The sequence below is a fragment of the Bos grunniens genome, chromosome 2, assembly GCF_055505025.1.
Source record: "Bos grunniens cultivar Pamir isolate PY7600 chromosome 2, Bosgru_T2T1.0, whole genome shotgun sequence".
Classification (NCBI taxonomy): Eukaryota; Metazoa; Chordata; class Mammalia; order Artiodactyla; family Bovidae; genus Bos; species Bos grunniens.
Window position 1 is genome coordinate 128,947,503 of NC_141166.1, and position 13,877 is coordinate 128,961,379.

At 35.9% G+C, this 13,877-nt stretch overlaps 1 protein-coding gene across 7 annotated transcripts in view; it reads left to right on the plus strand.

Moving 5' to 3' along the window:
• Nucleotides 1-13,877, plus strand: part of GULP1 (GULP PTB domain containing engulfment adaptor 1) — a 330,379-nt gene that overhangs the window by 116,630 nt on the left and 199,872 nt on the right. For 6 of the 7 annotated variants that reach the window (XM_086371504.1, XM_086371455.1, XM_086371463.1 and 3 more), the window contains one exon: nucleotides 12,081-12,206. The exons of the other annotated variant lie outside the window; for it this stretch is intronic. The gene's annotated coding sequence lies outside the window, so the exon portion shown is untranslated. The remainder of the gene's footprint in view (nucleotides 1-12,080; nucleotides 12,207-13,877) is intronic. 7 annotated transcript variants of the gene reach the window in all.

A 13,877-nucleotide genomic window follows, 5' to 3' on the forward strand; every position in this document is an offset into this window, starting at 1 on the left:
CTTTACCCGTAATAATAGACTAGAAGCATTAAAAAACTGATCTTTAATCATTTAATTATTTTAAATACTCACAGCTTGCAAATTCAGTTCAGTTCAGTTCAGTCGCTCAGTCGTGTCCGACTCTTCGCGACCCCATGAATCACAGCTACACCAGGCCTCCCTGTCCATCACCAACTCCCAGAGTCCACCCAAACCCATGTCCATTGAGTCAGTGATGCCATTCAACCATCTCATCCTCTGTCGTCACCTTCTCCTCCTGCCCTCAATCTTTCCCAGCATGAGGGTCTTTTCAAATGAGTCAGCTCTTCGTATCAGGTGGCCAGAGTATTGGAGTTTCAGCTTCAGCATCAGTTCTCCAATGAACACCTAGGACTGATCTTTAGGATGGACTGGCTGGATCTCCTTGCAGTCCAAGGGACGCTCAAGAGTTTTCTCCAACGCCACAGTTCAAAAACATTAATTCTTCGGCACTCAGCTTTCTTTATAGTCCAACTCTCACATCCATACATGACCACTGGAAAAACCATAGCCTTGACTAGATGGACCTTTGTTGGCAAAGTAACGTCTCTGCTTTTTAATATGCTATTGGTCATAACTTTCCTTCCAAGGAGTAAGCGTCTTTTAATTTCATGGCTGCAGTCACTATCTGCAGTGATTTTGGAGCACAAAAAAGTAAAGTCTGCCACTGTTTCCACTGTTTCCCCATCTATTTACCATGAAGTGATGGGACTGGATGCCATGATCTTAGTTTTCTGAATGTTGAGCTTTAAGCCAGCTGTTTAACTCTACTCTTTCACTTTCATCAAGAGGCTCTTTAGTTCTTCTTCACTTTCTGCCATAAGGGTGGTGTCATCTGCATATCTGAGGTTATGGATATTTCTCCCAGAAATCTTGATTCCACCTTGTGCTTCCTCCAGCCCAGCGTTTCTCATGATGTACTCTGCGTATAAGTTAAATAAGCAGGGTGACAATATATAGCCTTGACGTACTCCTTTTCCTATTTGGAACCAGTCTGTTGTTCCATGTCCAGCTCTAACTCTTGCTTCCTGACCTGCATACAGGTTTCTCAAGAGGCAGGTCAGGTGATCTGGTATTCCCATCTTTTTCAGAATTTTCCACAGTTTATTGTGATCCACATAATCAAAGGCTTTGACATAGTCAATACAGAAGAAATATATGTTTTTCTGGAACTCTCTTGATTTTTCAGTGATCCAGCGGATATTGGCAATTTGATCTTTGGTTTCTCTGCCTTTTCTAAAACCAGCTTGAACCTGTGGAAGTTCACGGTTGACGTATTGCTGAAGCCTGGCTTGGAGAATTTTGAGCATTACTTTACTAGCGTGTGAGATGAGTGCAATTGTGCAGTAGTTTGAGCATTCTTTGGCATTGCCTTTCTTTGGGATTGGAATGAACATTGACCTTTTCCAGTCCTGTGGCCACTGCTGAGTTTTCCAAATTTCCTGGCATATTGAGTACAGCACTTTGACATAGATATTATTACATGATTTTCTATTTTCTATGGCTCAGTGTTGAATTCTAATGACATGTCTTTGCAAAAGTTTCCATGCATGTATGGACTCTGACATCATTTGTTAGAAAAGGGAAATTTGGTTGTAAATTTTACCTTTTCAGCGCATCATAAATGCTCCTGAATGCATCTTTTCCTGGCTTAGTAGTATGATCTCCTGTTTGTATAGTGCTTTACAGTTTTATACATAACTTCTTTGAAAATACTCTAGAAGAGAGGAGAATAGGTGTCACAGGCATTTTGTTGCGACTGCTCTGTAAGTTACTTTGGCCTAATGTGAAAGTGAAAGTGTTAGTTGCTCAGTCCTGTCTGACTCTTTGTGACCCTATGGACTGTAGCCCACCAGGCTCCTCTGTCCAGGCAATTCTCCAGGCAAGAATATTGGAATGAATAGCTATTCCCTTCTCCAGGGGATTTTTCCCGACCTAGGGATCAAATCCGGGTCTCCTGCATTGCAGGCAGATTCTTAAGTTACCTACAGAATATGTAATTGTCAAGTAAAATTAGATTCGACCTAATTATGTTGACATTTCCACACCTTTTACTATTCTGGCAAATCTGTGAACCAAGAAAATACTTGCATAAATATATCTATGCTAAATCATATCATTGGGTTTTGGGACCTTGTATCTTGGGAAATTTGGCTCAGGTGAGATGATTGCAATCTCCTTTGCTCACAGATAGGAAACTGTGAGTAACCAAAGAATAACTGAAATAGAGATATTTTTTGATTTTTTTGTCAAGGTACATACATCTCTCTTTGTAACAGAGAAGGCTGAAGAGAAAGATGTTTATAGTTTGGATAAATGTAATGCTTTTTTATTGTGTTTTATATATTTATTTTATAGGAGTCAGGGGAAGGACTTATTCAAATGCATATTTATAATCCATGACCACTTTCTTTGGTAATTATAGTTTGTTGAATTCTATTTGAGATGGGGCTAAGATCTAAAGAGAGGGGGTAAGTGGAGAGAAAATTTTGGAGAAGAATCAGGTAACTCTGGGGAGTTTTCTCAAACTCATGAATATTTAGATAGTTTAATATATTTAAATCCATTTAACAGAAAGGAAAATGGCCATAACATTTTCTTAAAAAAACTTTTTTTCTTAACATATAACGAAGAGAAGTGAACTTTAGTAACTGAAAATTTTATTTCTTCACAGCTGATATTTGGGAGAAGATTTTGGTGTCTGATGATACTTTGTACACCCAGTCTTAAAAATGAAATTGTGAAATTTCATTTCACAGTACCCAGGTATCTTATATATCCTTAGGTGTTTTATAAAAAATAAAGTTTATTTTTCCAGTTCTACAAACACCAGTAGTTCAAGTCTTTTTTTTTTTTAAATAGGTCATTCAGATACCACTTAGTAGATATCAAATCCTTATCAGACAGTGAAAATCTCTGAAAGTACCAGGTGTCAAAGCAGGTAATTGCTTTAGGAACTTCTATGACCACTTAGTAAGGCACCGAAGATTTACTTAGCTATTGTCTTTCTGAAAAGCATCAAAGAAAAAAGAAAGGACCTTTTTAGAGTATAATCAGGTTGGAATAATTCTCTTTAGCTGCCAATCAGTTTTTTTATTTGCTTTCATGTAAGCCATAATATTAATTCATCAGGAAGAGATATTATTCATCTTGTGTAATTTTTTAATTAGTAAAGCTCCACATTTCTTATTGCACATCAGATTTATTGTTCATATCTATCCTGAATCTGTTTATTTGTAATTGTTTAAACCAATCAGATTATACTTCAAGTAAAGATGTGATTAATGTAATACTCCAATCTAAATTTAATGAAAGACTATATTATATGATTTCCTAAGAAAACCGAACGTTTTACAGCATATAAATTTTGCCCTGCTAATTCTGAAAATCTACTGAAGGCACAGTATGTCCCTTTTCAGCTTCAATGACAGATGCCTTCAGAACACCAGGAAAGTTGCTGAGTAACAATTTTGTAGAAAATTTTTATTGTTTTTAATACATCAATTATTTTATACTGTTAGCTCAATTTTCGGAGAAGGCAATGGCACCCCACTCCCGTACTCTTGCCTGGAAAATCCCATGGGCAGAGGAGCCTGGTAGGCTGCAGTCTATGGGGTCGCTCAGAGTCGGACACGACTGAACAACTTCACTTTCACTTTCCACTTTCATGCATTGGAGAAGGAAATGGCAACCCACTCCAGTGTTCTTGCCTGGAGAATCCCAGGGACGGGGGAGCCTGGTTGGCTGCCATCTCAGGGGTTGCACAGAGTTGGACACAACTGAAGCGACTTAGCAGCAGCAGTAGCAGCAGCTCAATTTTGGGAAGGTCACATGCAAATTTAATAAAATATTTTGACACATTAGTAAATAACATATTTGAGAGTGATAATTTGGTTGTACATGACAGAAAATCAATTAAAACTCAGTTAAGCTTAGCAAAGTATATATAGGCTATCATAATTGAAAGTTCTGTAATGATGTTTCAGACATAGCTGAATCTAGGCACTCTCATAGTTTGTTTTCCATTTAGTTGGATACATTTTAAGGCAATGTCACCTTAAATAGGACAGAATCACCAGGCTTTCAATCCCCCAGTTAGTCAACTCAAGTGACTAGAGATTGCTTCTTTCTAAATAGTTTTAGAAAAGAGTTGATTTGATTTTCTTTGTTGTCACTTAGTCAAACTTTCCATTCCTGAACAAGAATAATTATGACTAGGGTTATGGTGCATTCATTGGCCAGTCCTGGACCTAGAATAACCCCAGGCAAACATACCTACCAGTAAGTAGGAAAGAAGTGTAGGTCTGCAAGGGAAACCCAGGGCACTATCATGAGTCTCTGCCTTGTTTTGCCTTTTTTTTTTTTTGGTGACAGGTGGTGATGACGGCAGCAAAACACAATGTATGTATATACTAATTAAATGAAGAGTGTACTGTTATAGTGTACCACATTAAATTAAATGTGTACCATTATATATGTCCCATTGAGCAAAAAAGCAGGAGTTTAAAATGGTATACTAATATTTGGTAGTAGAACAACATAAAGAATTAAAAACCTCGATACTGAAAATGTTTCATTGCTGAAAAAAGGCCTGGGTACATAACCAATCATCTTACAAAATACTTGTGATCATAGCATTTCTGAGACTTTCTCACTTGCAAAATAATTATTTGGTTAACAGTACATACATTTATACATTTATTTTTGTGTTGAATTTTATCGCTGTAGAAGGTATTGCAGATTTTATTGAATAGTGTTTGTATAATTTAATTTAATTATATCCAATGCTGGTAATATTGCAATCAATTTACAATGGAGGCAAGGATTAGTAAAACCCCTCTCCCCACCTTCTGCTTTAACTGTGGGAAATTGGAACACTGTGTCACAGCTCACTGAAATTTTTCTTTAAATACATTATTCATTTCATGGATATTAGCATCAATAAAAGTAAACTCCACAGGACTGGAAAAATTAAACTAATGACTTTTTACATAATCCAAGTAAATGAATGCTTTCTGGTCCAATAATTCATTAAGGACTCAACCACAGTTTCTTGATTCCCTTCATTTGAATAGCCTCTATTGTGGGACTATTTACAAAAATGCTTAATAAGAGCATTTATTGAATAGGTGTTCTATTTCCATACACATACTGAAATATATTTATACACTGTTACAGTTTTGGGTAGTAATATGAGGTCTTTTAATAATTAAGAGTGGCCCCTATCATAAGTGTTTTATAAATGTTTCAATTACCTGAATATGTTTTTTAATGTATTAAAATACTATAGTAAAGAATAGTGACTCATAATTTTCATCTTCCGAGATGAAGGAAGGAAAATTCCTTCATCCAGAAAGAAAGAAGGCAGGAGAGAGGGAAGAAGGAATGAAAGGAGAGAAAATACCTAAAAATGAAGAATAGTTGGGAAAAATTGTTTCTAAATGGTGCTAAAATTCACATTTGCAGTATTTTAGAAATAGTCCTAGTGTGCTTCTCCATCCATGGGATTCTCCAGGCAAGAGTACTGGAGTGGGTTGCCATTTCCTTTTCCAGGGGATCTTCCCGACTCAGGGATTGAACCCGGGTCTCCCACATTGCAGGCAGATGCTTTACCCTTTAAGCCACCAGGGAAGCCCAGTTTAAAATTAAGCCTAATTAAATCTATAAACTCTACTGCTGCTGCTGCTGCTGCTAAGTCGCTTCAGTCGTGTCCAACTCTGTGCAACCCCATAGACCGCAGCCCACCAGGCTCCCCCGTCCCTGGGATTCTCCAGGCAAGAACACTGGAGTGGGTTGCCATTTCCTTCTCCAATGCATGAAAGTGAAAAGTGAAAGTGAAGTTGCTCAGTCATGTCTGACTCCTAGCGACCCCATGGACTGCAGCCTACCAGGCTCCTCCGTCCGTGGGATTTGCCAGGCAAGAGTACTGGAGTGGAGTGCCATTTCCTTCTCCAGCTTTCTTCCTAAATGAATTAAATCCCAAGAATCATTCCCCTTTTATATCTTACAAATATGAATGCCCTGAATCTATTTCTATTTTTGCATTGCCATTTAGCAAATATACACAGATTTCTAAGAAATAGTTTGCTATCCTCATCGTCTTTTACCTTGCACCACTTCCCTGTTTTATCATATTCATATTACCTTTAGGATAAAACCCAAATTTTGACATGTCATTCAGGAAGCTTCTTGATATAGTCTTGTCTTACTGTAAAATTTTTTCATAAATAGTTTCATAAATATTTTATTTCAAAATCACTAATCACTAGCATTCCTTAAAGGTGGCATGTTTTTTCTTGTTCGCGTACTTTTGCTTACGATGTTCCCTCTGCCATCTAATTTGTTCATTGGAAAACTTCTGAACTGATGGTTCAGATTCCCTTTTTTTAAGGAAGAATTTCCTGAACTTTCTCTTTGTTTCTTCAATTAACGTAGTCTTGCTTTGACAGACTCAAAGGAGGGTATAGACTTATTTTCTTCTCCCTAATGATTAATACAGGGCTTCCCTGGTGGATCAGTGGTAAAGAATCTGCCTTCGATACAGAAGACGTGGGTTTGATCCCTGGGTTGGGAAGATCCCCTGGAGAAGTAAATGGCAACCCAATCTTGTATTGTTGCCTGGGAAATCCCATGGACAGAGGAGCCTGGAGGGCTATAGTCCACGGAGCTGCAGAAGAGTTGGACCTGACCTAGTGACTATTACAACAGCAACAATAATTAATACAATTGGACTTTAAGTAGTTGTTCAACAAACACCTACTTGTTTGTGTTGTTATTCAGTCTCTCAGTCATGTCTGACTCTTTGAGACCCCATGGGCTGCAGCACAGGAGGCTTCCCTGTCCTTCACCATCTCCCAGAGCTTGCTCAAACTGAATGTCCATTGAGTTGGTGATGCCATCCAACCATTTTGTCTTCTGTCATCCCCTTTCTTCTTGCCTTCAAATCATTCCCAGCATCAGGGTCTTTTCCACTGAGTCAGCTCCTTTCATCAGGTAGCCAAAGTACTGGATATTCAGCATCAACCCTACCAATGAATATTCAGGGTTGATTTCCTTTAGGATCAACAAGGTTTGATTTCCTTGTTGTCCAAGGGACTCTCAAGAGTCTTCTCCAGAATCAAGATTCAAAGGTGTCAATTCTTCAGTGTTCTGCCTTCCTTATGGTCAAACTCTCACATCCATATATGACATGACTACTGAAAAACCATAGCTTTGACCTTTGTGAAAAGGGTAAAGGACCTCCGGACCTTTGTCAGCAAAATAATGTCTCTGCTTTTTAATACTCTGGCTAGATTTGTCACACTTTCTCTTCAAAGGAACAAGTGTCTTTTAATTTTATGGTTGTAGTAATTATCTACAGTGATTTTGGAGCCCAAGAAAATAAAGTCTGTCACTGTTTCCATTGTTTTCCCATCTATTTGCCATGAAGTGATGGGACCAGATGCCATGACCTTCGGTTTTCAAATGTTGAGTTTTATACCAGCTTTTTCATTCTCCTATTTCACCTTCATCAAGAGTCTCTTCTTAGTTCCTCTTTGCTTTCTGCCATAAGGGTGGTGTCATCTGCATATCTGAGGTTATTGATATTTCTCCTGGCAATCTTGATACCAGCTTGTGAAATGCCACACACATACACACACACACACACACACACACACACACGTAAGTAAATAGCTTATATACTTGGCATATAAGTTAAATAAGCAGGGTGATAATATAAAGCCTTGATGCACTCCTTTCCAATTTTGAACCAGTCCATTGTTCCACATCCAGTTCTAACTGTTGCTTCTTGACATGCATACAGTAGGTTTCTCAGGAGACAGGTCAGGTGGTCTGGTATTTCCATCTTTTTAAGAATTATCCACAGTTTATTGTGATCCACACAGTCAAAGGGTTTAGCATAGTCAATGAATCAGAAGTAGATGTTTTTCTGGAACTCTCTTGCTTTCTATAAGATCCAATGAATGTTGGCAATTTGTTCTCTGGTTCCTCTGCCTTTTCTAAATCCAGCTTGTATATCTGGAAGTGTTTGGTTCAAGTACTGCTGACACTTAGTTTGAAGGATTTTGTAAATAACCTTACTAGCATGGGGCTTCCCTGGTGGCTCAGCTGGTAAAGAATCCACCTGCAATGCAGGAGACCTGGGTTCGATCCCTGGGTTGGGAAGATACCCTGGAGAAGGGAACGGCTACCCACTCCAGTGTTCTGGCCTGGAGAATTCCAAGTCCAAGGGATTGCAAACAGTCAGACACGACTGAGCAACTTTCACTCACTCACTCACTAGCAGGGGAAATGAGTGCAATTATGTGTTTGAACATTCTTTGACATTGCCCTTCTTTGGGATTGGAATGAAAACTCATATTTTCCAGTCCTGTGGCCACTGCTGAGTTTTTCAAATTTGCTGGCATATTCAATGCAGCACTTTAACAGCTTCATCTTTTACGATTATAAATATCTCAGCTAGAATTCTATCTCCTTCACTAGCTTTGTTGGTAGTGATGCTTCCTAAGGCCCACTTGGCTTCCCACTCCAGGATATCAGGCTCTAGGTGGGTGATCACACCATCATGGTTAATCTGGGTCATGAAGATCTTTTTTGTATAGTTTTTCTGTGTATTCTTCCCATGTCTTCTTAATATCTTCTGCTTCTGTTAGGTCCATACAGTTTCTGTCCTTTTTTGTGCCCATCTTTGCATGAAATGTTCCTTTGGTAGCTCTCATTTTCTTGAAGAGATCTCTAGTCTTTCCTATTCTGTTGTTTTCCTATATTTCTTGGCCTTGTTTACTTAGGAAGGCTTTCTTATTTCTTCATGCTATTCTTTGGAACTCTGCATTCAGATGGGTATATCTTTCCGTTTCTCCTTTTCCTTTTGCTTCTCTTCTTTTCTCAGCTATTTGTAAGACCTCTTGAGGCAACCATTTTGCTTCTTTCCATTTCTTTTTTGGGGGATGGTTTTGATCACTGCCTCTTGTACAATGACATTAACCTCTGCCCATAGTTCTTCAGTCACTCTGTGAGACCTAATCTCTTGAATCTATTTGTCATGAACTTTTTTTTAATGAACTAAGTTAACTTTCCAACTTTACTTTCCCTAGAGCATAGGAGTATATTAGGGCTATATGAATGTCACTGCCTCAGTGAGAAGACTAGAATGCACAGGAAATGATTGTCCCAAGTCACTTATGACAATCATCTTATACTTTTGGCCTAGAACATTAGGGTAAAAAACATTGAGAAGACAACCGTCAAGGCAGTTGGACGAAGATGTTAAGGCATGCTAAGTCATTTGAACTTTGTCCAGAGGGTGATACGGTTGTATTACTTGTTAGAGAAATCATAGCTGAGTACTGATGACCTTAAGGAAGTAAACTTGAAGAAGTAACAAAACGGAATGATCAGTATTGAGTATAATTGGGTTTTTTTCTTGATTTAACTGCATGTAGCTAGTAAGGGAAATAAAAGGGATTAGTAATGCATGGTTTCTGTCCTGAGCAATTAGAATGAGAATTGTAGTATTTACTTAATTAAAGTCTCAGGATGAACGGAAAAAAAAGATAATTGTGAACCAAGAATCCAATTTTGCATATTTTGAATTTAGATGCCTGTAATATAAATAAGAAATTAATATTCAGGAAAACTTTTTTTGCAACATTTTGGAAATTAGTTTGTAATATTTCTAAATTCTTGGAGCTAGTTATAAAAAGAAAAATAAGTAGTAAAATGATTTTTAAAAGTTTTAAGATCATGATAACGGTGGTCTCTGTTTCATGGTAGTCTTTATTTCATTTGATGACAAATAAGAATATCTTTTAGCCTGGCTTGTTTGTTTAGGGTGGTTTTGATGTGTATGGAATATTTAAAGATACAAATGTTGCATCAACCAGTTGAGGCTTCTAGTCATATTGCAATGTTTATAGTGGTTTTCTTAAACTAACACTATTGGAAAGAATGAACACTTGGTAAAATAAATAAAAATGGTTGGCTTCATTTAATTTTTGTACCTCTTCAAATTTCATACTTTGTAATAAATGGTGGCAACATAGTATAAGATTGAGAGTAATGTTTTTAAGAATAATTTGAGGAATCATTCACATGGAAATTGATTTTATATTTTAAAATAAAATGTGTTAAAAAAGACAGCTCATAAGCATATCTCAGTTTTTGCAAGAATATTTAAGATGCTCTTTATATAAACAAATCTAATCATATCGGACAGTGGAATAATAGATCCACTTCAGAGTATGTGTCATTTTCCTGCAAGAAGAAAGAAGTAGGCACAAGTTCATTCTTGTTTTTTGATGTGGATATTTTTATGCTTTTCTTTATTCTGTCACATTACATAAAATATTCTAGGTTGAAAGTATTTTCCACAGTTAAAGTGGATTTCAGTCAATCTGAGATAGAAATAAAAGCTGTGGGGATAAGCTGAATTAACCATTTTAAGGAAAATATTTACTTTGCTCCAATGTTGGAATATGATTTTTAATAGTTTTTTTTATTTTTAAACAAAATTACTTATGTTACCTTGGCTGATTTCTTTCTAATTTCATACCATTAGATTAACATTCACATAAAATATATAGGGAAATAGCCATTATGCTAAAAAATAGTTTTGTCTCCTTTTTTTCTTCTCCGTCCCCAAGACAGACAAAAGAGAAAACAAATGACCTGGTTAATCACTTGGAAATCGTGACATAATTTCATGGTTACCGTTTAGCTGTGCCATGTTTGAAATTTCCTGTTCAGGTTGAACAGATACATGATAATGCAGCTTTTATATTTTCAGGAAAGATAAAGATGAATCATATCATTTATATACCCTAAAAGTCAATCCTAAGAACATATCATGCAAATGATTTAATAAACAGCAGCATCATTGGGTAGATAAACAGGTTTTTCACTAAAATTATAGAATATCTATAAATGGCCTTAAAATATATCCTGCCCATATTTTAATTCAGATTTTACAATTGTTGCCTTCTCTGCCAGATGCTGTTGATGATCTGACTATACCCTACTGCCTTATTATCTTCCAGATAAGCTTTTTTACTTGAATTATTGCCCCAGAGTTTGTCTCTGGTGCCTCATAAACTCAGATGCCTTTTTTCTTTATCTCTAAACATGTTAGAAAATGAAAAAGAATACAGTGAACAAATAGATAAACAGGCTTCTAAAGAAAATTTTAGCTAAGTTAGAATCATTTCAGAATATTAAGATGACTCAGATACAAAGAGGCAGAAATAAAGTATTTGAGAGCCATCTTTAGTCTATAATTTGCAAAAGTCAAAAATACAGGTGTGGCTTTGCCAGTGGTCTGTATTGGAGTTATGGAGGGAGGCTGAACAAGAATGAGATATGCTTGTGCACTTGTGCTTCCCCTCCTCCTCAGAAACAAGCACTGGTTTTGCTGTTTTGGCAAGAAGAAATACAGAGGTCCATTTGAAATAATGGAATTAAGGGAAGGCATAATTTATGCTGTTGCATCTGGAAAGACTTTTCCTTTTCGTCTGTTGGAATAAAAATGTAAAAATCTTAACGAGCTGTTATGTCTCTTCTAGTTATAGCATGAGAATAAATGGAAGGATAAGCTCCCCAAATGCTTCTCCATGGAAGTTGAAGTGAAATGAAAGTTAAAATAGATTAGTGCTTTCTACAATTTTGTTTCACCTTCTTAATCAGGGACAGAGTATGCGCTTGGTTAGGCTCATTAGCTAATAAGTGGAGGAGACAGCTGGGCCGAGTTGTCATACAGCCTGAGGGAGAGAGGGGTATACTGTCAAGCAACCATCACTGTTTTAATAGTAACATATCCATGAATTAAAACATTTAACTCATTATCTAGCAATGTTACTCTTTGCCCTTTTCTAGCAATCTATTACTCTGCTTTTTCAAAAAAAATTACATGCTTTACCACGGTTTTCCTATTATTGGGTAACTTTCTTGAACTTTCACAAGAAATGTAATTAGAATTTTAGAGCAAGTGTTATAATATCTAAATTATAATACCCATAAATGTAATTATTGATTACCTCTATTGAGTCCAATTTTAATTTCATTTTTAGTTATATGTGATTGCATCTGGTATACACAAGAGAAAAGAAACCAAAGGAGAATTTGAATGGCAGCTGTATAATTGAAAGTCAAGTGTCTGCGTATTCTTTCAACTATATTTGAACATACCTACCCAGGTAAGAATAAGTGATCGCTCATTTCTATACTTAACACGATTTTGAAAAATGATTCAAAAGTATAAAAGATGTCTTTATTTTGTACCCATTATTTAAAAAGACAGTTTTATTGAGCAAAATGGTAAAATACATAAAAGCAAAATAAAATTGAAATCATGAATGTCTGTTCTCTAAAGATAACTTCTTTTATTATTTTGTTCTATATCACTTGTTTTTTGTTTTGTTGATTTTTCCCTTTAAACAATGTTGGGCTAATTAGTATATGTATTTTTTGTTGAATTTCTTTATTGTTTTTCTAACAAGTCTATTTTGTTCTATTTGAGAATATGAATTAATGTTCATATTTTCCATTGTATCTGTTAAATATAAACATACATGGTTTAAAATGTTTTTAGATTGGGTTTATTATTCAAAGAATATCTTTATAAATTGATATAAATAGTGCTTATTTTGCATAAGTAGAGTTACTAAAATTAGCATCACTGGTTCAAAGTCTATAATATTTTTAAAGCTTTTTATTCATATTGCTGAAATTACCTCCAGAAGGTGATAATGAGTTATAGTTTTCATTAGTAATTTTTGAAAATATTTGTCGACCCACTGATTTAGAGTTTTCCATTCAAACAGTTTCCCTAACTGTTTGTGTTGGGAATTAAACCTAGTTTGTGTTGAATTAAAAATGTAAAAAACTAAGTTAAGATTCTAAATTTTGGTTGCGAGCAGTAGCATCCTTTACTCACATGTATTCAGCCAGTTTGTCCCTTACACAACTAAGCCTAGAAGGAAAGTGAATATTATATGTGCACAATCCTTTCACACTGTCTAAAAGTACAATATTTACAGATGACAGTGAAGTATATATTTATTTGATTAATATCTGCTGAAAACATTATTTCACTCAGCTCAAGCACTGTGATTATTTCATTATTGATTGTACGATGGTGGTGATAATGGACATTAGTTAGGGGCAGGAAAACATAAAAATAGTTGCTAGTTGCTTTCTTCTTATAATTTTCAATAAAATATGATGAAATAAGAAATATATTCCAGTACTTTAGGCACAGATAGGATGTATTAAGTGCCACAAAAGAAATAAAAGGAAAGGGTGATTGCTGATAATGATACTTTCAGCTTGGGAACAAATGAGAGACCAGTTGAGTTGTGCTTTTTATTGGAGGCAGGATTTGACAGGTAAACATTTAAATAGAGTCAATTGGTGCATAGATACAGAACTGAGAAAGCTGGTGATATTCAGAAAATTGGAAAATAGAGTAGATATAGCAGAGTGATGAGAAATATGTTCTGTGACTTGGATTCCTGAACTTTGGCATTTATATTTCATCATTATATGATGAGGGACAGTTGCAGGGGAATAAGATTATCTGTGTTTTATTCTAAGAAGATTAATCTGGAAGTGATATGTGTGTTAGACTAATGGAGAGCAAATCCAAAGGGAGGGAGAACAATTTGTAGGCTTTTCTGTTTTATTTTCATCAACATCTGTTTAAACACTTGTTGTTTGCCAGGCACTATGGTAGGGACTGTAGAGAAAAAAAGATGAAGAAGATATAATCCTCACTTTTGAGGCACTTATTGTTAGACATGCATGGCAAAAAAAAAAAAAAAAAAAAAAGGAATACACCATGACAGAGTAACAACTGAATTATTCTC